Here is a 26,161-nt window from a genome sequence, read left to right as displayed (position 1 = left end):
AGTCGTGGAACCCATGCAGCTCTCCCCCCACCTTGGAATGCATTTCTGCTGTGCTGCACTTTTCACCATCCACCCGGGAATGGATGCAACCCCCCAAAAAACCCCACCCGCACCCACCCACCCACAGACACAAACACACCACCGCTTGCTTTTGAGCTATTGGCCTCCAAACCTCATCAGGCCTGTGTTACTTGCCCACACAAACTGACTGACACCCTGTGGTGGAAAGTAACTACGTACATTTACTCAGGTACTGTACTTAAGTACAATTTTGATGTACTTGCGTATTACCATTTTATGCCACTTAATACTTATAATCTGCTATATTTTAGATGGAAATATTGTACTTTTCACTCCAATACATATATCTGACAGAGGTAGTTACTGGCGACTTTGCAGATAAAGATTTTACATAGCAAAAACATATGATAATCATATAAATACCATATTTATAACCTTTTTGGGTTGTGATGCCTAACACAAAAGCATGAGGCTCCTTGTCACTTTTCAATTGTCTATGAGTTGTTAGCAGTTCCACAAAGAGTGATTTCCTCCCTAAACTTCTCACATTGTTTCATTTAAATACATGTTTGATGCTCAAAGAGGTCAAATAATCCACTATTTCACAGAAAAAAAAGGATAAAAGACCATAAAAGGAGCACAGATTTGCATAGCAAGACATTGTTTATTTGTTTTATTTTTTATTTTTCCTACCCCACTGATCATCTCAGGATCCCTCAGATGTATCTTATGACCCTGAAGGAGGCCTGAAGCCTCGGTTGGCAATCACGGGACTAAACTACCAAACGGTATATAAAGTAACTTGCCAAAGCTACTTGACCAGCTACAACAGAAAAATACCTCTTACACACTGATGAATCAGTATTAACAATCTAATAATGTCATATACAATAATATATCAGCCACAGGGGACATTTTCTGCAGAATTAGTTTTTTGACTATTGATATTTCAAGTGATATTAAACTGTACTTTTACTTAAGTAAGATTTTGCAAGGACTTTCACTTGTAATTGAGTATTTTTGCATTGTTGTATTGGAATCTGATTACTTCTTCCACTAATGCTGACACCAGATCTCAGGGTTTAATAGTGCACGTTTAACATCAGCGGCCTCTCTCACACACACACACACACACACACACACACACACACACACACACACACACACACAAGAAAAGAGCCACAGACACTCACAACCCTCTCCTCATAAATGACCACAACTGAACAGAGATAAATTCCTCTCCCATCACACTTCTCAGCTTCCCTAAACCACAGCAGCGTTCATGGAAGAAAGACAGCTTTGGCCAGACATTTGTTCTGGCCGTTTACTTCAGCATGTGATCCTGTGTTTCAAAGTCAACACAATGTGAAGACCGCTGCACTTTGCATACAACCCACACTCGCTCCTACCATATGCAGCAAATCCTCTCCGGTGCATCTTTCAACCCCCTCCTTTTGATTTATCCCTCCCACATACGGTACTCAACTCACTTCTCCCATCCCGCCTCCGGAACATGTCAGCCTCTCACCTCTCTGTACATGCCGAAGTGGGCCTTCAGCATGTACAGTAATTTGGTTAGCAGTGGAGAACTCGGGGGTGTTTGCGCTTTAAATAACTCGGCTGTGCGAGCTAACTGTCTGTGCTTTCTTTGAGACTGAAAATCTAGGAAAAGCAGGGAGTGAGGGTTGAGCGGGATTAGAGAAAACAAGGTGACAGGAGGAAATGCAAAGATATAAAGAAAAATTGATGAAAAGAGTGAAGGAAATAAGGGAGATCAGCAGAGTGTGACCGGCATCCGCACGGTGAAGCACCCAATTTCCTGTGGGAACTATTCTACTGCCCCCTGGTGGTGTAAAATACAATCCTGCCACCATTCACTCCATATACAGTATACACACACCTCTTTCCCACACTACAGTAACAACGTGCCCGCCTGCACAGTTTATTCACTCTCTCTGTGATGACTCAAATTATACACCGTACTCATTCTGTAATTACATAGACCCTAATGCGTATACTTCACATGAAAAGACAACTCGCCCACGCTCAGGTTTGAGTCGGAGAGGCCACAGTGTCCGTTTGTGACGGCGGGTTTCCACACCCTGCCACTCTATACTCTTCACATGCACTCGCCTGCAGTGCTACAGATTATTTCATAAAGACATCAAGTGGGTTATGACCTGGTTATAGATGTAATGAATGTGGAGGCAAAGAAAGATGACACCCAATCTACCTGAGACTGTTCCCCCACCCTGGGGCCCTGCCATTGAGCCATGGGTGTGTGTACTGTAAAGTCATTTGAGTGTGTGCGCTGGGTGTCAATATGTGAGGAACTCTTAAGATTTCTAAACAAATAGTAAAAAGTTTATCAATTTCAAAACTTCTCCTAAAAAATGACTGACTTTTAATATGTTCAGTATGCTTGCAAAAACCAAGCTTTACAAGTGAGAATCATTGTAATCACCTTATGTGTCACTTTATCTTATACCTGTGATTTCCCTGTGGAAGAGACCAACATCGTCTTGTAACAGGTGGGGAGTTATAAGACATTTAATCAATCAAAACCCACAAGGTCGGGCCTTAACTGTACTACGCTCACTGGTGTAATAGTGCTGAATATTTTTGAAAATCCTGCACATTGCTAACTAAACTCTCAGCAAACACGCAACTGTCCCCTACTTTGTGTGGCTCTAGAGAACACAATGTGGGCTAGAGGGTTCAAGGGTCCAGTCAACTGGGTGTATATAGTCCCAAATAACAAATCAGAAATGCGCCTTATAATCTGTACAGTATACAACACCCTCCATCCTTAGGCCTTCAATTTGTATAAGGAAAAACCCTAAAAAGGAAGAAACCTCACAAAGAGCAGCAGAGGAAAGATGGGTTTCAATAGCCAGCTCTATTTTGGATCCAGTTCTGAGTTGGTAAAATACCCAGATTCATGAAGCTCTGTGGCCAACAAATCCCTTATCAAATCTTTCATTCACGTTCTCTGTCAAGTTTTTTTTTGCCCCTCTCTCTCTCTCTCTCTCTCTCTCTGACAGGCACTGGCGAAGTGATCCTCTTGTTAACAACAAACTTAAATTTTCCAAAGTCAACAAAATAACTTTTGTAGCTGTTTCGTTGGAACATTTAAGCAATATTTGCGGGAGGTTACTCAGAATGAAGAACTTGCGGCATTTTAATAACTAGAGAAGGATGAGTGCTCGGCTTCAGCCTACCGCTGGTGTTACACCGTATTCAGATTCTGATGGGTATCAAGTTATATCTTTCGTTACACAAAACAGCTGAAATTAGTTTGGTTACTGCGCTGATCAGATGCCTTAATTCCCAAAAGGATTCAGATTCAACAGATGGATTTGGAACTGGATTCAGATTCGATGAAATGATATTAAACCCCACCCCCTATCCAGGATGGACAGACAAGCATCAGATGTTGTGTTTACAGAACAGACCAAAATAAAAGTTGTAAAATTACCATATGGAATATCTGAATGACAGTATTTGGTAGACAGATTGTAAATATATATAAAAAAATATGGATCCAGCGGTACTTCAAGAAACTTCCAGGTGTCACAAAAACAGGAACTGGACCTGAGCCACACAGGCTCCTCTCTACCACCTACATGAATGTCCCCCATCAGGAAAGGGTAATGCTGAGTCCACCTTAGACTGATGAAAGCTGAGCTAAATGTATAAATGCAGAGCTGAGCCTGATAAGCCGAGTCTAAGAAGTTTTAAAAAGTTACACGTTACAAAGAATAACCACCTGGCTTTCATTTGGCACCACCCTCAGGCTGTACATTTGCTGTCATACTTAGCGGTAAGTATCTCACTTGGAATTGGAAGTTATCTCACCATTTTTCATCCACTCAACATTTTTTTCTGGTCTGTAATGACCACTACAGCCTCACAGGGCCTTCAGTGTGAAAATATACTCTTTGACATAACCCACAAGACCCTGAAACATGGAGAGTGTGTGTTGGTGTCTCTGCTCATTTGTGTCTAAATGTAAAGCGTGTCCATATGCCGGAGCTGGCATGCTAACAACTGCTAAAATGAGTGTATGCATCTATGATGTGTGTGTGCTTGTGTGCGTGTGTGCGTGTGTGTTGCTCCACTGCTTTTCCTATGGGCCTATAGGCACTGTGGGCTCTTTTCCCCCCGCCTGCCGTTGAGCAGGTTATGAGCTCTGGCTGCAGTAGGGGGAACATAATGGTCTCATTGACTCAATCACAAGCTCTGACCCAACAGCCTGCCAGCTCTGTGAGCAAGCTGCGGAGTGAGCATTATTGTAAAAAGCCTTTTAAAACCGCCATTAAGCTACACTAGGTGTGTGTGTGTGTGTGTGTGTGTGTGTGTGTGTGTGTGTGTGTGTGTGTGTGTGTGTGTGTGTGTGTGTGTGTGTGCGTGCGCTTGTGAGGTGATGGGGGATTTGGGTGCAGGAGGGAGGTTGTTTTTACACCTTTTTCAAAGAGAAAACATTGGAAGGGATCTCAGATATTGTGGAGTTCACTTGTATAAAAACAAGACAAAGGAGCAATTTTGCTGACGGGCTTAATGGAAAAAGAAATTATGAATCACAGTTTTCATGTCTCCTTTGCCTGTGCGGTTGCTTGCTCGGTTGGTTGCTTGCCGCTGATGTAACTCAGAAAAATGTAGGAGCCAGTGAAAAACACGTTCCTTGCAACGTGGATCAGTGTTTTGATTCTGTTGCTGCATGATCACATGTTCGGTGTGTGTTTATGTGTACGAGTAAAATATAAACACTGTGAACCAAATATATTTTACAACCAGTTTCTGTATCAAATATGTATTAACTGGTATTTGTTTTTAATAATTCAGGTGATAGGTGTGGTTTAAGATAATTACAGTGAAAGTAGGAAAGCAGAACAATAAAGTGTCCTTAACTATGATTTAATTTAGCCAAGTATCACTGTCTAAATTGTTGCGAGGGTGCACCACGCCCATCTTCCACAGCCCTGACACATCAAGCCATGAGCAGAGAACTAGGTGGTCTGATCAGATGCGTTGCATCATCTAATATTTCCTATTAAAGGCTGCAGTTGATCTCACCAGAAAGACCGAAGCTGACAGACAGCCGAAGGCCCACATGCGAGTTTGTTCGCACCTGCACGAGAGGAAATAACCAGTCAGTAGTCTCCAAATGTACATGTGAAATCAGGTGCATATTGGCCCTTTTCCCTCGACGTCTGTAATTTCCGTAGTTGTAATGTTTGTCTAGTACAAGAAGAAAAAGGTGAAAGCAGCCAACAATAGGACCATATTCAGACAGACATCAGCACTGTGTGAAAAAATTAATCCCCATTATTCATTTGACAACAACTGCTCTTAATTCGTTTACACAGCGAAGGTGCCAACACAGAGGGTCACGTGGTGTTTAAAAAAAAAAAAAAACCTTATCTGGTTCAACTTTTACTGCAATGTAACGCAACATCATTAAGCAAGACGCTGCACTGACCAATCAAATACATACATTCCTGGTTTGGTACATGACTTTTCTACTGTTTAACTCGGGTTGAAGGTGATTGTGGTGATGGAAGATAAAACTGTCACTGCAATAACTTTCCAGAGATCCTTTTCCAAAACAACTGAAGCGCTTTGATATCTGATTAACCCTCAAAGTCATGGATCTGTTACTCAAACTAGATTTCCTGGATTATATTTCATCATCTCACTAGTGGGTGAAGCAACACACCCCCACCAACGCAGCCCTCTGCACCCATTTGTTAGGCAGGGGTCCGAACACCCAGTTACATGGCTTGACTTAGGCTGCAACGCAATTCAGTATTATCCAGCAAGGAGTTGTGCTTGGCGAATCTGTATTTCTACAGTTTATCTGGCGAATGCCGCAGTAAAAGATAAAATGATTGTCACCAGGATAACTAATATTATGAGTTGTCTCATAATATCATAAACCACTGCACTGTTTCGGTGTCGGATAAGCCTTTAAACTCATTAATTTGTATGTCTTAATGTTTTATGCTTTGTTTTATATTTTATTTTTATATTTTATATTATCTGTATTTTTTACCTGTGTATTGTAGTGTACTGTATACTTAAGTGTCTTGGTGAACCAAAAACAATCTCATAACTCTTTCCTATTCTAAACTTGACTTCCTGGATCATATTTAATCACCTCACAGGTACCCGAAATAACACTCCACAATATCGCAGTTCCTTGCATTATTTGTAAGCAGGGCTATTTTCCGTCTGAACACCAGCTATTGGCTGACAAGTCCCAGTGGTGCCATGAAGTGTCTACAAGCAATGGTCTGCTGCAGGTGCTGAACGATGGGTCATCTGCTTGAAGGATGACGCTTGGTGTGTCAGGGCATTGATACTTAAGAAAAACAATACAATACAATGTATTTGCTAACAGTACTTATGTATGTGCTGCTAGTGTGTGTGTGTGTGTGTGTGTGTGTGTGTGTGTGTGTGTGTGTGTGTGTGTGTGTGTGTGTGTGTGTGTGACATTCTGAGGACGACCGGTAAGATTATCTTTAGAGACACTTTATCAGACGACGCACATTATGACTCAACGCAGCCACAACAAAACAACAGCAACTGAGAAAGCTCAGATTCCCACAGACTTTTCTCAGCTTTCTGAGTAAATGACCTCTGACTCATATAATCACACATACTCATAAAGCTATGAATGTGTCTAGTAATTAATGTGAATGAGAGAATACACTCATTTATTGTTCTTCCTAGAACTGCTCCCGCAGTGTTTGGCAGGAGAGCTTGCCAAATATAAGCTGGTGACGATCAAAAAATAAAGACCAACAGCAAAAGTGGATATATTTGGACGGACGACTTTTTTACTGAGTATTTTGTGACAACATTTTGTGTTTGTATCTTGACTCCATATAAAGAAATAAAAGAGCATCAGAAGGACAAAAGGCATATTGAATTCCAAGAAAAAGACATGCATATGCATCAAATACAGCTTATAACAAACCAGATTTGAGATGCTTCAGATAATTAAACTGTATATGGTGAGTATACGGTGATACGTTTTTTATACAACGATGCCGAGGAAAAGACACTGTGATTGCCGATTCAAATAGGTCACACATTTTATAGGGTATAAAGGGTTTAGATGATGTCATTTATATTACTTTATTAAGAGCAACATCTGGGTTTCCTGTTTTATCTTCTTTTTTGCAGGGCATTGCATTGCGCTTTTAGCTGTTCAGTTCAAAACCAATGTGTCATTAAAAGGGGTAAGGGTCACCAAAGATCTTACAAGTTCCCCTGAGAGGAACGTGAATGTCTGCACAAAATTCAATGGCGATCCATCCAGTAGTAATAGAGTAGCAGAGATACTTCAGTCTGGAGCCACGCCACTTGTGTGGCTAAAAATGCCAAAAAATATCTGCTTCTAGCTTCTCAAATGTGAGGATTTACTGCTTTTTGGACTGTTTGTCAGACAAAGCAAGCTACTGCACTTGAAGACGACACCTTTGATTATGAAAACCTCTAATGGCATTTTTCACAATTTCCTGTTGTTTTATTGACAAAACAAATAATTGTTTAATTGTAAAATAAAATAATCAACATAGTCAATAAGGACAATAATTATTTAATTTGGTTGCTCTACCAGATGATTTAAGCCACAAATAAACTAAATTATATACATGCATCACTGCCTCTCTTTCCTCTTGAATTTATTCTTTGATGTGACAAAATAGAAAACGATGGACTTTGCTCCTCCACGAAATTCATTATTTTCTTACACCAGGAAACCTTTGCCGTAGTGCTTCCTTCCGATCCTGCATGAAAATTTCGCGCAGAGCAGACAGACGGCAGCCGTGGACCCTACAGGCCATGTCCATGTACAACCAAAGTTACCAGTCACCATCTTCACAAAACTGTCATATCAGCGCGCGCACACACACACACACACACACACACACACACACACACACACACACACACACACACACACACACACACACACACACACACACACACACACACAGACACACAGACACACAGACACAGACACAGACAGGTGCGGCTTTAGTCTCAAGACCCAAACAGTCAGGTTAGTTGTTTCAAGCAACCATCTTCCCTCCCTCCCCCTCTCTACCTTATCTTCTCAAACAGGCACTTTACCTTTTATCTGCGTCTTTAACAGCCCTTAACATTTCACATATGTTCCGACAAACATTATCAAATGCTTTTCATATCAAAGCCAATCCCTTGCTGTTGGTCTGAATAAACAACGGCACAAGAAGACTTTGGCCCAAATGAATAACAATGAAGTGGGGTTAAAGTACTCCAAAGTAAGTGCAATGAAAAAGCAGAGGAGGGTACCTTTAACCTGCTGATACTAATCTATGACTTCCATTAACCCAGTCTTTGTTGCGAGAGGGTATGTGTATGCAAAATATGAAACGAGGAAAAGAAATCCTTGATCTTATCTTTCAAGTGAGCAGGTATCTTGAGTTGAATTCTTTGTCATTCTAGTCCAATCTAAATTGATTTATGGAGCATTTATCAGCACAAGTGAGCAAATGTGAATTTCTTTAGATGATACTGAGACTTTGGAATTAAATTATACAGGCTCTCAATTGTCCCCAGTAACGAGGCCACACACTCAGAGCCTGCCTCACACTGAACACACATACTGACTAAAATCACTGCAGGGTTTCCCAGGTTAAGAGGGGTCCAGATGGGCTGGGGGACGCTCAGATGGGCTGCATTCCTGAGAAAACTTAAACCTGGCGGGACATTTTTTCAGATATGGGTGGTCTGCCAGTGTAATGTGGGACCGGCGAGGATCAAGAGAAGCACCAACTGTCGGCGAGCGGCGATGAGCAGACATCAAAAGGTGCCGGGCGTTGAGTGGAAAGTGACCCGCGGTACCAGTCTGGCTCAGTCTGGCTCAGTCTGTCACCCTCAGCAACCCCGGCCCGCCAAGGTCATGGCCGCTCTGTCAGAGATCTGCCCCACATTGTCCCAGAGGATCAGCACTCTTACACTCACATTCCCAGCATCCCAGATTCCCAGTCAAGGTCACATTGTGGCACCTGCCGGACAGGACTGGGAGGGACGGTTGGGGGCAGTTGGGAGCAAGCGTGAACACCTAACCAAGTGACCTTGTGACCTTTGTAGCACTAATATGGCCCTGCCCTCCAACAGTTGCAGAGGACCAACCACGTTCTCTTCCAAGGTCTAAAAATTACCAACATAATGGATCAAGTCAATGTTAAATGAATAATCCTACTTTTTTCTTCTTTTTTTTGAGTCTATCTTAAAACAATATTTAAATGCCCATTAAATGTACATTGAAACAGTCCTAGGTTGCTGTTGTGTGTGCCATCCTTACTGGCTGTGCAATTCTTTCCTAGCATGACTCCAATATAAGAGATGGGGGACAAAATCCAAAGTACTTGTTAGATGCAAAAATGCATTTTAAAATTCAGTGTGAAGCTAATGTGAGACTTTAGCATACTGAGTTAAATTGGATTTATAGGGCTGTATTAAAGGGTTACAGCTAAAATACTGGATTGTACTGGATTTGACTTTGTGTCAATATATAAAAAGCACTGATTTGGAGACATTTTTTAAACATTTTAGGTGATTTTGGAGAAACAAAAAGATGGTAACGTCATCTTTTATAGTTAAGGAGAATAATCTGAAAAACATGAAGGATAAATTAATAGGGGATCTTACTCACTGCATTTAAACTTTACTGGAAGTTTGGTTTGCACTAAGGTTTCACTGATTCAAAATTTCAATCAAAATTTGTGGTTTACATGAGAACAGGATTCCCTGCAATTAGCATTCCACTTGTCCCTGCTGGTTTCACAGTCATTGTCTAGACCTGGTAATCATGGCTCCATGTGAGCCTGACCAAGTTGTTTTCCAGGGAGAGAAGGAGCTCAGTGATGAACTCATAGACAATGAGACAGACCTGCTTACTCATCCAACCCTCGGACAGCTATTCAGTCAACTAACTGCTTCTGCTGAGAACCCAAAACCTGAAATTCCCGTTTGTGTAACCTATTTTCCGTCACTTGTCAAATGTGTGAGTGTGTGCCGTTTGTCTGTGTGTGCGTGCCTGCCTGCCTACTTGTGTGATTGACATGTCAGAACAGCCAGGACAAACATTAAAGGAGCCTTGTGAGCGCTAATGAAAGGTTGAAGGGTGTGTATGTTTGTGTGTTTACAGACGATATCAATCACTAATGTGAAGCATGCTGACTAACAGAGGTCAAAAGCAGCTCAGGAGAGACAAAAGTGGAGCCCTCAGGTAGAGTTCCCAGTGTTACATCACAATGGCTGTGAACTCGGTGTACGGTCTGGCCACTGGCTCTCAGCCAATCAGTGGGGTGAATGGAGGGAAGGGCCTGCCAAGATGACGGATGGGGATTAAAGACTATAAAGAGCTGGCATCGATTTTTAAAAACAGAAAAAAAAAAGGGGGATAAAAAAAAAACCACCACATGCCCACCTAACATGTCGGATAATGCCTAAGCTATTTCTTTAAGTTAGGAAGTGACAGATAAACCATCAGAAATACTAAAATGGACCAAATATTACTGAGTAACTTTCCATAATCTGATAACAAGCTTGCTTTCCTATTCTTATGTTTTAGGCTTTCAATGATTTACTGGCAGTAGCAGCAGTGAAGAGTGTCATTGTCCTTTAGTGTGTTTTAGGCTCATAATGTTCCTAACACCAGAAGAAGTACAAGAATTGAAACTGTGCCAGGAAGTTTGAGTGTTAAATTGCTTCGCTATGCCCGGGTCTACACCTCTAAATATGACAGCTGTAACTAAAACATTTCTTTATAACCATTGCTTAATCTTCCAATTACTTCCTCAATTAATCATGTAGTCAAAAAAAATGTGGAAAAAAAAATATTAAAAAAAATATTAAATATTTAATATTTAAAAAATGTCCATCACAGTTTCCCAGAGTCCAAGGTAATGTCTTCAAATGTCTTTTTTTGTCAACATCCAGTCCAAAGCACAAAGATATTTAGTTTATAATTATGTAAAATAGAGAAAAGGAGCAAATCTGACACATGGGAGAAGCTGGAACCAAATAATGTTTGGGGTTTTTGACTGAAAAACGACAGAAACTATTAATCGATTATCAAATTAGTTAAAGATTATCTTCTGGTGTACAACTAATCAATTAATAAACTAACCATTTCAGCTCTACTCAATACAGCAAATCAAACTTTTGTGTTTTCTGGTTTATGTTTGCGCAACTCTCAGGGAGCAAGAGTGTACGGTACGCAAACAGGGTGGGCTGGTATCTAGTGGAAGTAAAGTAATATATGCTTTATTATTCTTCCAAAAATATTAAGATATGCTAAATTACATAAAGCTGATCTTTTGTGAAATCAATATGCGTTTTTTTCTTTGCTTATTGTGATAATTGTGTTGATGCTACATGTGGATTTATTTTTACTTTTAATTTAAAAAAAGTCTTCCAACTCATTTGTATGTTTTATCATGACAGTGGCAGTAATAAGAAATGACCCTGAGGTGACACAAGTATTTAAATCAATATACAAAACAATTATTAACACAAAAAGGCATCAACCAATCAACCATCAACCAATATGCAGCAGCAAGTTTCACCAAAGTCCACATGTGGCTAGACATAATATTCCCAGGCTAACAAGCTCCGTGTCTACTGTGGGGGGCTGGGTACATGAACAACTGTGATGAGCTCGGAAGCTCCAAGTTTCGATTTGTTCATATATTCATGTTAATTTATGAGTGGGAGTAGAGTAACAGTATATTTGAGAAACAGCTGAACAGTATTTGGTTTACAGATGGAAACATATTTCATATGTTTTGCGTCAGCACTGTTGGAGACAAGAGATTGTTTAAATACTGGGGTAACTGCACATTTTCAGACGGTCGTTCATGGAAAGGATTAACAGCGTGGCACCCGGTTGTTAACGTGAAAAGTGACACATATAGTTGTGTAAAGAATGAAAAAAGAAAGCCAGAAAGGGGGTTTACAACTTGACTCATCTCTCACCACTGAACACCCGTCTAATCACTGCACAAAGTGGGCATGATGTTCGGATTGTTGGTTTCCAACAATTACAGAAATGTCCTAATATAGTTCAATGATTAAAAACAAAACGCCATGCTGAGCTGCCATGCATTTCCATACTTACATTACATCACAGTGCTTTTTGTTGATGTTTTCCTACTTAAAAATACAGAGGATTTAAATACAGTACAGGGAGTGAGAGAGCTGTATACATTGTAAGATCCGTCCCCATTTCAGGGCCACCTGAGCTACGACCCCGGCCATTTGTCATAATTACACCTGACATTGGAAACTTCTCCTGTCACACTGAAACCAGCTCCAATCGAGCAACTCGTGCTGCAGTCACCTGCAAGCAATCACTCATCTCCGTTCTCCCATTCCATGAAACACACACTTTTACGCACACTTTTAAACACGCCGTACCGAACCTCACGTCCACAGAGGGGCCATTCTAATCGCCAGACGCTGGCGTGCAAAGCTGCAGCAGAGCACTATTTTTATAATGACAAGCGAGATTTGTAGGGAGGGGGGAGGGTTGTTGTGGAGGGTAGACATGATGTAAAATAACTTAACTGCTTCATAAAGTGCAAGAGTGGAGGAGAGAGGCAGGGGAGGTGGGGGTGTGGGGGTGTGTGTGTTGGGGGGGGGGGGGGGGTTGATGAAGGGGAGCAGGCAAGCCGAGGACCACAGTCAAAGACTACAAAAACCACAGTTAGCTCTGCGCCAAAATCAACATAAGCAAACCAAACAGATGCTGTTTATGTTGCTGCCAAATTACGTTTTTTTTGCTACTTGACCCTTTTTGTAGGCAGGTAAACATGTTCGACCCCGCATTTTTCACCCTGAAGTTGTTGCTGTTGGTCACATTCTACTTTAACCCCTCTATGTAGTGTTTACAGGATGTTTAAAAATACTTATAAATACTTTATAACACATTATAACAAAGTTGTTAACAGATATACAGTCCAATTTTAAGTGTTTATTACTGTATTCATTAATGAACAATGAAGCTAGGAGGTAATTGTGATTGATATTGTCCTTTACGAAGCATCTGTCAGTGGTGTGTCAACAGTTAATGAATGACACAGTATATCATGGATGTAATTACATTTACTAGTATATGATTACACACATGAAGCAGTCATTTACTGTAACTGTTTATAAATATTAAAAAAAAAAAAAAAAAAAAGTTAAGCGTTCCTTGTCAATAACTTAAGATCCAATTTCTAGATGTCTCTTCCAAAGCTTTCAGCTGCATGTCATGGCCTTCATCAGCAGGTGGTGTCTTCTCAATTGTCATGAGCATGAAGAAGTATTTATAAATAAATACATGTAAATGATACGATAAAGACTGAACATATATAATATGATAACATGGCATGTGAATATAACTAGAGGTACAACTAAGTTGTTGTCATAATCGATTATTCTGTCAGCTATTTTCTTGATTAACTGATTAATCGTTTGGTCTATAAAATCGTTTGGTCAGAAAACTGTGAAAAACGCCCATCACAATTTGTCTAGAGCGGAAGTTGATCTCATCAAATGTCTTATTTTGTCTGACCAACAGTCCAAAACCCAAAAATATTTAATCTGCTATAATGTTAAAACAAGGAAAAGCCACAAATTCTCACATTTGAGAGGGTGGAACCATCACATTTGTCATTTTTAATGATGAAAAACTTTTTTTTTTTTTTTATTCATTCATTGGCTTTTTTACACTGTCAAGTTATTTTAGTTTATTCATTTGCTGTTTTTATTGACATATTTTCCTCTCGTAAAACAGAGAAAAAGAGTGCTCCCCATTTTCTGTTTTTCTGACTGTATGTCTGTAAAGCACTTTGTAAACTCGTTTTTAAAATTCTATGTAATTAAAAGTTAATATTATTATTGTAAAACGAAAGTTTTTGTTGATTGACTAATTGGCAAATTGACTAATCGTTGCAGCTATAATTATATTATGTTAAGTTTTACTGTCAATCACTCGTTATCAGATGCTTCATCGTTCCGTATCGGACGAAACCACTTCAGCTCGGAGGAGTTAACGTTGTTAATAAACACTTAAAGCAAAGTCCTTATCTCTGCTTAAAACTACTGTGTTATACACCACTTTCTGTGTTTATATACAACGTAGTTAGAAATGATAAATTTGGGGGATTAAGATGAAACGTTACCCTTTTATTTTACAGTTCAAAAAAACAGTAAACAGAGTCTCGAGTTGCTGTCGGTTGATTGGTGCCTATTGGGAGGTAATTACACAACGTTTTATACCCTGCAGCGTTAGAGGATGCCTGTCAAATGAAAATGTCTCCCTCTGTGATGAACATTTAGACTGACAGCTCAGTACTGGCCTGACGCCAGCTACAGCACAACCTCCCTCTCCACATCTCCATCGCTGTGAGAGGAGGAAGGCCCGGGCAGGGGCTCACAGGTGGCTCTCTGCAGAGTGCAGATGAACGTCGAATGTTGGAAACATCGGCTGTCAGCCCTCACATCAAAGTAGCTCTAGAAATAAACGCTGACTTGCGCCCCTCCGCTTTCAGCTTCACCAGCCTAAGAGGGTGAAGGGAGTCAGGGTGGTGGAGGAGTGGTTGGGGGGCCACACCGCAGAACTGACCCGGGCCGGAAATCACACTGTTTTCCTTTACTCTCAAATGGGGGCTTTTTTCGAACAGAGCAAATGGTTGAAAAAACATAGGCTATGAATGTCCAGCAAGTTTCATAATCAGACGTCATACTGCAGCACACCTGCACAAACAGAAGCCGCACTGTAGCCTCCTGAAGAGCGGCTCACATGCCCATGGCAACAAGCCCCTCGGCGGTTCATATAGCAGGCCCGACCAGGTTTGGGCTAGTGCACGTTTGCATATAAAACACACAGAGCGAAAAACTAAACGGAGCAGTTGACCCGACTGAAAGCAGTGCTCACCCACCTAGATAAAGATATTGGCTGAAATGGCGGGATTGGTGTGGTTGAAGATGTTGATGTCAAGTCTCAGAAATAAAACACGTGCATATGTTCCTACTCAGTGGTGGAAGAAATTTTCGGACACTTTACCTTGGTAAAAGTACCAAAATACTCCTATCAAAACAAAACGTCCTGCATTTTAAATCTTATTGAAGTAAAAGGAAAGAAGTATTAGTCGCACTTGAAGTATCAAAAGTAAAAGTACCTATGCAGAAAAATGCCCCCTGTGATTGATATCTTACCATAAATTTATATTAGATATGTTAACACACCATGTAGGTAACATTTTACTGTTGTAGTCAAGGTGTACTTAGGTGTCTTAGTTTTAAGCTCTTTCACTTACATTTCATTTTTCCTTTATTGAAAATATGCACTTTAACATCTTAAATTTATATTACATATATTTATAATTTTTATGTATGAATTTTTTCTTCTAATCCTTGTATTTGAACTTTTTCTAATTATCATTATTGCAAAACCTGAGGGTGCCAACCCCAAATTTTACTGCACATGTTGAAAATAAATCTTTGAATCTTTGAGTCTTTAGTTAGAGAGGTCAGTAGTTTCATCCAGTGGTTCTCAACGTGATAGTCAAAGGGTCACCAGATAAATCTGAGGCGCAAAAGAAAAACATTTTCTTTTATTGTGAAAATATTGGATAATCTGGGCTTCAAGCAGTTATTTAAATAAAAACCTCTGAGAAGTTTAGAGGAGAAACCTAAAAGGGAGTTAGAGTTAAAATTATGTGTAAATCTCAGGAGGACACTGACTCGTAAGAGGGTGGCACTCTGGATTTCTAAATTGGTGTACTTTAAGTCCAAGAGGGTAAAATAAGGAATTAGCCTTGAAACCAAATCTGTATAGTCTACTGGATTATAGTATTTATTATTTGTTCTCAAATAACAGGATTTCATTCATTTTATTTATTTATTTTTTTTGAATGGATGCATTCAATTCAAACACGTACGGACGGACTTGTTCAGTCTGAATAATGAGGTCGAAAGAATAAAGGATTTGTTTGTTATATTCTGTATTGATGGTCACGTATTTCTCTTGCAATTTTAACATCAACTAAGAGTAATAGTATTTCGTAAATAGTATTTTTGAAACAAAGGATGATTGTAACGTTCTGTACATATGGTATCTGATATGATTTATTGATCATATTTGTCAGGGGTAGACGATGTCTCTAACTTATTCCCTGTGTTCTCCTCTGTTTTTTTCCCTCACTTGTGTGTTTGTTTGTCCTCAGTTTGTATTTCTCCCTGTCCGTCTGTCTGTCCGTCCGTCTGTCTGTCTGTCTGTCTGTCTGTCTGTCTGTCTGTCTGTCTGTCTGTCCGTCTGTCTGTCCGTCTGTCCGTCCGTCTGTCCGTCTGTCTGTCCGTCTGTGTCTGGAGCTAGGCATGGTCACCTGGATCATCTCCCGCCAACTCATCTACACAGCTGCGTCTCATCTTTGAACCTCGATCTAAAAAGTAACTACGGCTGTCATTCGAATAATTTTAGTGGAGTAAAAAGTTCAATATTTCCCTCTGAAATGTAGCTGAGCAAGAACATGAACCTGTCGTTTGAAATGGAAATATTCGAGTGAGTACAAGTACCTCAAAATTATATTCAAGAACAGTATTCAGTAACAGTGGTGCAAAGTGTCTAAGTAAGTAGGCTACATTTATTCAAGCATTGTGCTTGAGTACAGTTTTTTGGTACTTGATTTGAGTTATTTCGTTTTCTCCTACCTGTACCACCTTTCAGATGGAAATACTGTACTTTTTACTCCGGCACATTTATCTGATCAGTTACTAGTTATTTTGGAGATTATTTTTCATTAAAACACATGACCAGCTTTTAAAACTTCATGTACTGTTCAATAAAATAATCTCCCTCTTATCAAGTCATTTTAGTCTGGATTTAGGTCGTTAAAATGTATTTTATTACAAAGAGTGAAAAACATCTGCCAGTGTTGTGTGAATATTTCAACCTGTTTTCAATGTAAATTCAACTTGTTTCAAGAATTTTGTAAAAATCAACTTGTGCCGCAATCATTTTCATTCTCTCTTGTTTCAAGATACAGACACTTGTACAAAACAAGTTGATTTAAATTAAAATGGGTTGAAATATTCTCGCTGCACTGCAAAATAAGGATTTTAGGACTCAATTATAGACAGAAATGTTTTTATTAGACCAACATTTTGCAGCCCCAATGTTTTATAAACTAGTTAAAATCTGTTTCACATTGACCAACCCACAACAACTAGAATTACCGCCTCGTTGTTACATGCCTTCGCTAACCAGTCAAATTGCAGTTTACATCCATGTCTGTCCAGACTCATATAATATCTGTAGTAAAGAATTTGAAAGAATTTAACAACAGGAATTAGGTGTATTTTATCATAATTACTGTATGAATTGTTGAGTTATGGCCAAAAACGTGTTTTGTGAGGTCATAGTGACCTTGACCTTTGACCTTTGACCGGCAAACTCTAAATCAGTTCATCCTTGAGTCCGAGTGAACGTTTGTGCCAAATTTCAGTAAATTCCCTCGAGGCGTTCCTGAGATATCTCGTTCATGAGAATGGGACAGACAACCCAAAATACATAATGCAACCGGCCACAGCTGTCGCCAGCGCGGAAGCATAAAAATGCTGCTCAGACAATAATGTATGAGTGATAATAATCCTGCACTACTGTATCTATAAGACTAGTAAAAGGGCCATTCGCCATAATGAGTAGTCTACTTTTACATTTGATATTTGAAGTATGATTGCCTGTTAATGCTTCTGTAATTTTCCTTAAGAAGCATTTTGATTTTTGCTGGTATTTTTCTTGCAATGGACTTTTTTTAAAATTGACATGTTACTACTCTCACCTAAGCAAAGGATCTGAGTACTTCGTCCACCACTGCTCGGTAAATGTACTGTATTTAGTTGCCTTCCACCGCTGTGCCTACTGTATCCACAGCTGAAGTAACACAGCTGCAAGTTTCAAAAGCCCCATCAGGTGTTGCCCCACCTGGGTAAAAATGGCTGCTCTCGGCTGCCCAGAGTGGTAGGTACAGAGGCAAGAAGCCAATAAGAGCAAACAGAGACCCAAACACAGCAGCCAGTGCCCACGAGAGCACACACACACACACACACACACACACACACACGCACACGCACACACAGCTACAGCCACAGCCACAGCCACAGCCACAGCCAGTCACTCAACCTAATGGCATCCTGGAGTTCCTCAAGAGGCCTGTGTCAGACTCGGCCACCACCAACACTGCCGGCTTGGAAGCTCCAAATGGAAAACACAAACACTTCCTTCTACAGGCAAGACATTGTCCCACAAGCGGAAAACATGACCAGAGAGGGTTATGCAACTGGGGGGGGGGGCAGTAGTAGTATCAGTACTGTTAGATTCTTATCTTTGCTTGTTTGAGTTATGAAAAATTGTGTGTGCAGCGTTTGCACTCCAGCAGATGTCGTTAGTGTAAACAGACAGGTCATGTGATAGTAATACCGTTGAAAACAGTTAAGTCATAACTTGGAGATGACAGTTTGGTTTCACCGGAAGCTAATTTGGTCCCAGTGATCCTGTAGGACCTCAGTTACACACGGAGGCGCAGGAATGAGCGGAAACATTATGCAAGCTGCATGCGTCTTCCCCCTCCACTCAGTCCGTTCTGTATTTCATAACATTTGCTGTGTCTAAAATCCATACTGCATAATAATTTAACGTGTAGAGTGCCCACGTTGTATGAAACAGTGAAGAAATACTCTAAAAAGTCGATCATTCTGAGTGTGCTGTTTATTAGGGCTGCAACCAACCATTATTTTTTGTGATTAATTGTTTAGTATATGAAATGTCAAAAAATTTTCAAAGAAAATGTCCATCACCCCTTTGCAGAGCCTAAAGTGATGTCTTTGAATGTCCTGTTTAAAAAATTTAGTTGACAGTTATATATGACAAAGAAAAGCAGCAGGCTGGAATCTGAGAATATTTGGAATTTTTTCACCCATTTGGATCAAAAATGACTGAAACGATTAATCGATTATGAAAATAGTTGCCATTTGTGCTGCTGTGGATTGGCTAATCGATTAATTAGCTAATTATCTCCACTCTACTGTTGATATACACTATTCTCCCACAATGAATTGCACTGGAAGAGCTGCTTACAGCCTGAAAAAAACTGAACTAACTGTGGATGGTGGTATTGGTATTAGATAAGATATGTACCCTCATAATGGGACCACTAATTCAGGCGTCCTTCAGATATTCATAGGCATAGTGAAATCAATAATCAACAACATAATGCAATGGCATAGACAGTAACAATATTCCCAATATAGAATACTTAGTTACACTAAAGCCAGTAAAATCTGAACAATAAATGAATATGATCGACCGGCCTGTCATAAATGGTGCGCCAATACGCTAAGAAACCCTTTGAGACACATTCTCACATCAATACACAGAAGACTAAACGTGAATATTATTCATAAAGTTCATTTTGTCCAAATATTTACCTCTGGACTCTTGAAAAATGGTTTATTCCACTACCCCAGAACTGGTGGGGTATGGGTTTTATACTGTTAAAGGTTCACTTCCTACCCTGGCCAACAGAGGTTTAAATGGTACGGACATCTCACTTCATAAATATTCACAGGCATAAAGAGACATTGATAGGTAGCATCACCAGCCAGTTCCTGCAGCCTTGGTGGCCAAATGAGTGTCTAAGGTCATGTTTATGGGGAGAAACAGTGGGAATAAAATGCGTGGTTCAGAAGGAGCCAACATAACCGAGCCAGCCTTTGCATTTGGATCCCATCAAAACCGAACCATGATGACGTTAGAATGTGCTAAGTGCAAGGATTCCCACTTCAAAGTAGGGAATGAGGACGGGCCCGGGCTCCAGTACAGTGTGGCGTCTGTTTGAAGCTTACCGGACCATGTTAAGACACAAAGCAGACTGGGGCCCTTGGGCCTGCTGGACTGGAGGGAATTTGGCATCGGCTATGTTGGACAAATAAGACACTCTGATCAGTGCCCAAAAACCTGCATCTGAAAAGCCCAAATGGAAAGGAAGCTGGACTTGAGATTAAGCAGGGTTGACACGTGCAAATTAAAGTCATATACACACTGAAGCCCTCTGAGGCAGAGGACGGCTAGATGTTGAATGTGCCCAATGCGCCCAAACCCAGATCAAGCTCCTGCTACAGCCGTACCCCTGGACCGCAGGAGGAGCAGCAGCACATTAATTTTAATAACTGCTCTAATTTTCTCTCCTGCCAGCAGCTATTAACATAATTCCCGCTCGGCCATGTACCTGGAGAGCAGAGCTGCTGTTAATAGTCCTGGACACCTCGGACAGAGAAACACGAGAGAGGGGACAGGAAGGAAAATCAGTGGTGGAAGAGTTAAAGTATCTAAACTAAAAGTACTAGTTCACTGGAAAAATCTCCCCAGTGACTGATATATAATTATACTGTATATTCTTTATTAGATTTTTAAAACTGGTGCATCAGTGCTTAAGCAGAACTTTACTTTTGGAGCAAGTCGAGGTGAAGCTGCTTTTAACTACTTTATATACAGTTTGGCAGTCTAGTTCAGCTGTTCCCAACCAGTGGTGAAAGAAGTATTCAGATCCTTTACTTAATTAAAGGTAGAATAGCACAGTCTAAAAATACTCCATCACAAGTAAAAGTCCTGCATTCAAAATGTTACTTAAGTAAAAGTACTAATATCAATAAGCTTTATTTAATGTGTCAAAAGTAAAAGATTTATTTCAACTTTTCTAATTTCTTGTGTTTTCACTGAGGTTTTTTTATTCACAACTTGAAAATGTGCATAAAAATAGGTTGATGGAAACACATAAAGACACCGGAAATGTGACAAAGGGGTTCAAACTAGACTCCACTCTTTATATGAGGAGTCACATGGCAAAAAGATTGGAAACCATTGCCTGAACTTTTAAAAATGTATAGTGGTCCATGAGCTTATAATTTATTTTTTTGTATGTAAAAGCTTAATCTTAAAGTAATTAGCAACTACAACTGTCAGTTAAACGGAGTGGAGTTAAAGACACAACATTTACCTCTAAAATAAAGTGGAGTGGATTTAGAAGGTAACAAAATATGAAAAGAAAAAATGGAACTACTAAAGTAAAAGTACAAGGACTTAAGTACACTGCTTCTTATCACCATTATCTGACGGATTGAAATCCAGAATGTTATAAACTGATTATTTACAGTGCAAACAACTGTGAGTTTGATTAGAGAAAACAGTGAGCAGAAAAATGGGCAGGGCAGTAGAAACATTTCTTCTTCCTGGCAGGTTCTCCACTGACCTAAGGCCTAGATCTGTTACGCTTGAATGCTGCCTGCTTATGAAAGCACATTTTACCACTTACATATTGCGCAAAATTGGATAGCCTGCAACAAGTTCAACAAAAAGCTTTGTACCACCTTTTTGGCTCTGCCTGCCCTCCTAGCTCCTCTGAATCAGCGTTTTAACTTAATATTCAGTAATACCTCAATCAAGCATGTGGTAATAACACTTCTTCAGTGGTTCACTCTGCAGATTTATAACACATCAGAGGCAGCAGTGATAGCTCTACCTCAACACATTTCTGTTTCTTGGCCCTGAAATTGTATGTAAAGCAGCGTGGGAAAGGGCTGTTCCTTCTCGTTATGCAAAGCCGCACAGGAGATAAGCCGTGACCGTTAGCAAAAACGGCGGGTTTATAGACTGCTACAGCTGGCCACAGGTTCAAACTGTCAACATCAAATATGCACAAACCTGCTGCCTGCCTGTTGTGGCTTTACAAAGGGTCCCCGCCAGATATGAAGCATAATTTTACTGACTGGTGGGTTGAGAGACGAGAGTGAGGAGGACTATATATGGACGGTTTTCATTCAGGATCTGTCATCCGATAGCCCTCTAAAGCCCATCTCCAGGACTCAGGGTGTCTCATCATCCATGCCTTAAGACAGGAAATGGATGGTGAGTAGCCGTGTTTTAAAAGTTACCTCGGGGAATACACCTGAGAAGACGGAAGGCTCTCTAACCTTGTAAAACAGAAATAAAAAATTGACAAATCAGCTGTAATTCAAGCAACGCGGAGCGCCTCATAAAAAGTGGCTAGTTAGAGGAAAATATTTCAGAAAAGATTTTAACTTTTCTGTTATTTGTAGTCTCTCCAGAGACTTCAGTAATGTATGAAAACTCTAGTACCTGTTGCCCCTGTTGTAACACTGCCTGGCCTCTATTCCTGTACTGTGAAAGCTATGGTAAGGTACAATATGTGACTCACATTAAGGACTTACCAGGATATGGCGCATCCTGCAGGGCTGGGGACCTCTGTAGCGTGTTATTCCCCATCTCTCCGCTGTCGCTGTCAAATAAAATAAAATACCCCAAAATGTTAAATAAAGAAATAACAAAGAAATGCAAATCATCATAAGGCATTTCCAACAAGAAAATTGACAAAGAACACAGAGAAACTTTGCCCCTTCTCCAAATGAATGTGAAAACACCCTTCTATCGACAAACTCCATATATCTACATATGTGAAACTGCTTTAAAATTGTGTTGCATTTTACGAGATCTTGAAGTCAAAATAAAATGTAAGTTCCAAAAAAAAAAAAAAAAAAAAAAGAAAACCTCTGTACATACATCATACACAGAAAAAGTCAATCATCCAAGTGAAGTAACAATAAGCAAAACACATTTTTGAGTGGAGGGGGACTTTACTTTAGCCCGTGTAGATGTACAGTACATTGTTGGTATTATATTGGTTTGGTGCTGCTTAGTTTGATGCGTAGGCCTGGCATGAATTTATGTCTTATGTCAGGCGATTAAGGCAAAAATACTTCAACAAATAATTTCAGGCGATTTGTTTGGCCTAACCAGAGAAGTGTGAAGACATCCAGGTCAAGAGGAAGAAGAGGGCATGATCAACAAGCCGTTCTCCCTCCGCTGCTTGTCAAGCCCTGACTGCAGGAGTGGCCCGACTGCCAGGCAGCCTACACGGAGGGAAAAAGTGACGACAAAAGTGAGTTTGAGTTTTCCAGCAGGATCTAAGCAAAAGAGCCAGACTCTGTCCAAAGCTGTGAAGACATAAATGTGCTTCGGCAAACGCTTGACGCATTCGCTCATTCACACGTCAGACAAATTTCCTTTCAATGGAGACCTCTTTCTTCGCCGGCTCCGATTCAGTGGAAATGCAAATGTTAATGTCTTGCCCTGATTTGACGGAGCTATTCATTTTGTCAATGCACCCTGACGCCGTCACTCGCCCCAACCCTCTCCAGTGCCAACCTGACATTCAGCTTTCCAACAGACTGAAAAACACGATATCGCCTGCACACAGTTCGTTAGTTTACTGACCTAAATATCACAATATAAATGTGTCAAATTACTCTATGTGATCAACTTAGAACATTAGGGACCACAGATTATTCCATAAACATTTCAAGTCTGTCAACACTTCAATAAAATCACCCAACAACATCGTGGCAAGTATGCAACAGAACTTTCAGGTGATGTAGGACTCTCAGCGGTTCAAACTTGTGCGATGACATGTGGAATCTTGTGAATGTCATTCTAAAGTGATCTTCACTGCAGGCTCTATTGGCGTAGAGCAGATGGAGAATGATTATAGGGTTTGGTACTAAGCCGCAACTAATGGTTATTTTCAATATGGATTCACCTGCCGATTGTTCTGTCGATTAATCGATTCATTATTTGGTCGTAAAATGTCAAAAAGTGCTGAAAAATCATCCAGGTTGTCAGCTTCAAATGTCTTGTTTTGTCCGACCTATAGTCTAAAATCCAATGATATTCAGTGTACAGTGATATAAAGCAGAGAAAAGCAAAAAATTTTAATATTTGAGAAGGTGAAAACAGCATTTTAAAAAAAATTTTTTTACATTCTTGCTTGAAATACGACAAATAATTAATCGATTATCAAAACTGGTCCCAATTATATATTATATTATATTTACTTCTCTTCTTTATTCCATTGACACGGCAATGTGTAGTCTCATTAGGTTATTTTACAATGTAGGCTATACTATGTATGGTTTTCATGTGTATGCTTTTGTAGGTGTATTTATATTATTTTGTGTACATTTAGATTTGGAGTTGAATTTGGATTTTTCGCCACAAGAGGGCCTCCCTGGTTAGACGGCTTGGTGCGGTCTGCAGCCAGTTAAGGAAGCACATTATCTGATGCCCGTCAGTAGCTGGTAGAAATCACACAGTTGTGGTCAAAATTATTTTGCTGTGATGTAAATGTAGATGCAATCCTGTGTTCTTTCTGTCAGAATTTGCAGTTTTTTTATTCTGAGTGTAGTAAACAAGAATTTCATCATCGTCAGCTTTTAGTACCTTTCCATCTTGTGCAATATTGTAGATCCTACAATATTTTCACAGATTTGCACATGATTGTTCATTGTAGATATTTATTTCCTGAAATTTGTTGTTGTGATGATGAAATTTGATATTCTTCACACAATAAGCCTTTTGGCCTTTTGGCTCTGCCTGCACATTCTAGTGATTGTATGAATATTTTTGTTCTGCTTCAACCTGTTTAATTTTTTAATCTGATTTATAAAAGTTTATCTTCCTCTGATGTTTTGCAAACAAAGAAGTAACAGTCAGAAAGCCAAATCTAAGGCAGTGCTAGTTAGCTCAGCTCATGTAAATGCTGGAGGTGTGAACTGTACTTTATGTTTGTCATATCTTATTTTGAGGCTGTTTTTCATTTTGCAAGGTGTATCTGTTGTACCTTAAAAGCTTTTTGGTTAAGTATGTGTTCTGAAATGCTATTCGGCGTGCATGTCTAGCATTTATTTTAAGTTTGTTGGTATAATGCTAACTGTTGTTAGCTGCATCGTTTTTTCGTATGGGGTTTCACATCGTATTCTTATGTTGTTAGCATTACGCTAATCGTAGATAAGTGTCCTGTCAGCCAGCCCACCTGGAAACTTTTCACAATTAGTGGTGCAGTTACTAAAGCTGTAAACAACAGCGCAAAAAGAGATTAGGAGAAAAATATTATATTTTCCTTTCATTTGTATATGAAGAACAACAAAATTGTTAAATGCTATTTTTGTGATCGTGTGACCTGGTAATGAGTATATGAGGAAGAATGTGACGCTTAGATGCCAGTTAAAACACATAATCTGGTCACAGGCCTAATGCCCGCGACCCGCTGCACTAATAACCTTTTTATCATCTCTTCTCGGTCAGTTCTGACATAATCTGCTACCTCCATCGCCTGAACCAGGCGTGAGTTCATGACGATTCCTACGTTATCAAGGATATTAATTCCTGAACTTTAACCCATTTATATTTCCTGTTAAGCAGACTGGAAAGCTGACAATGCGAACAATGAAGAAACACAAGAAGAGCCCAGTGACATTTAAGCTTGGCACACATCACAGTATGCACACATGTGAACTCAAAACATACTCACATAACAGGCTCTAAACTCTGCCTCGGCGTCTGCACCGCACTAACTACAGATTGTGAATCTCCACATTTGGAGTGCAAGTGACTGATTGGAGAAGACGTGATGAAGTCACATGTTCACGGTGTCAAAAGAAGCATGGCCACAGCAGGTTCATGCAACAGAATGCGTGAAGTGGACACACCCTTATATGGGCAGGTAGGCATCGCTTTAGTGCAGGGCCCCAGGGGGCCGCAGGGGGACTCGCAGCCAATTAAAGGAATTGCCTGGACACGTTAATGACCTAGATTCTCACTCCCTGGCCTGAGGTGTGGGAGCAACGGAGGGAGGTGATGAAAACTTTTGCTTGACACCGCTAATAAAAGCAAACAGAAATCTGTCATTGCAGCATTACTTAAACAAATGAATCAGATTTTTTTTTTTTTTTTAATAAGCTTATATAATGCTGAACTCAAAGCCTGACAGGGGTTAAAACAAAGAGGAGTGTAGTGTTCATAGCCTGAAATTAGGGGGCATGTTGGTTCAGATAAAACCTTACAGCTATCCAGAATACCAAGTTATATTTTAAGCCAATCTTTGTCCCACTCCTTGGAAGTCCCTGTCATAAAAACAGCTTCCTGGACAAACTTATCTTAACATGCAGACTGATGACTCAGGAT

At 40.0% G+C, this 26,161-nt stretch overlaps 1 long non-coding RNA gene across 4 annotated transcripts in view; it reads right to left on the bottom strand.

Moving 5' to 3' along the window:
* The window catches only part of LOC120795031, a 126,502-nt gene that overhangs the window by 99,073 nt on the left and 1,268 nt on the right, over window positions 1-26,161 (bottom strand). For all 4 annotated transcript variants that reach the window (XR_005708194.1, XR_005708195.1, XR_005708193.1 and 1 more), the window contains exons 2-3: window positions 22,937-23,052; window positions 22,354-22,421 (exon numbers count right to left, since the gene is read on the bottom strand). This is a non-coding gene — a long non-coding RNA (uncharacterized LOC120795031). The remainder of the gene's footprint in view (window positions 1-22,353; window positions 22,422-22,936; window positions 23,053-26,161) is intronic.

Source organism: Xiphias gladius, chromosome 10, assembly GCF_016859285.1.
Source record: "Xiphias gladius isolate SHS-SW01 ecotype Sanya breed wild chromosome 10, ASM1685928v1, whole genome shotgun sequence".
Classification (NCBI taxonomy): Eukaryota; Metazoa; Chordata; class Actinopteri; order Istiophoriformes; family Xiphiidae; genus Xiphias; species Xiphias gladius.
The sequence above is the reverse complement of the archived record's forward strand: the minus strand, read 5'-3'. Positions and strand labels throughout refer to the sequence as shown.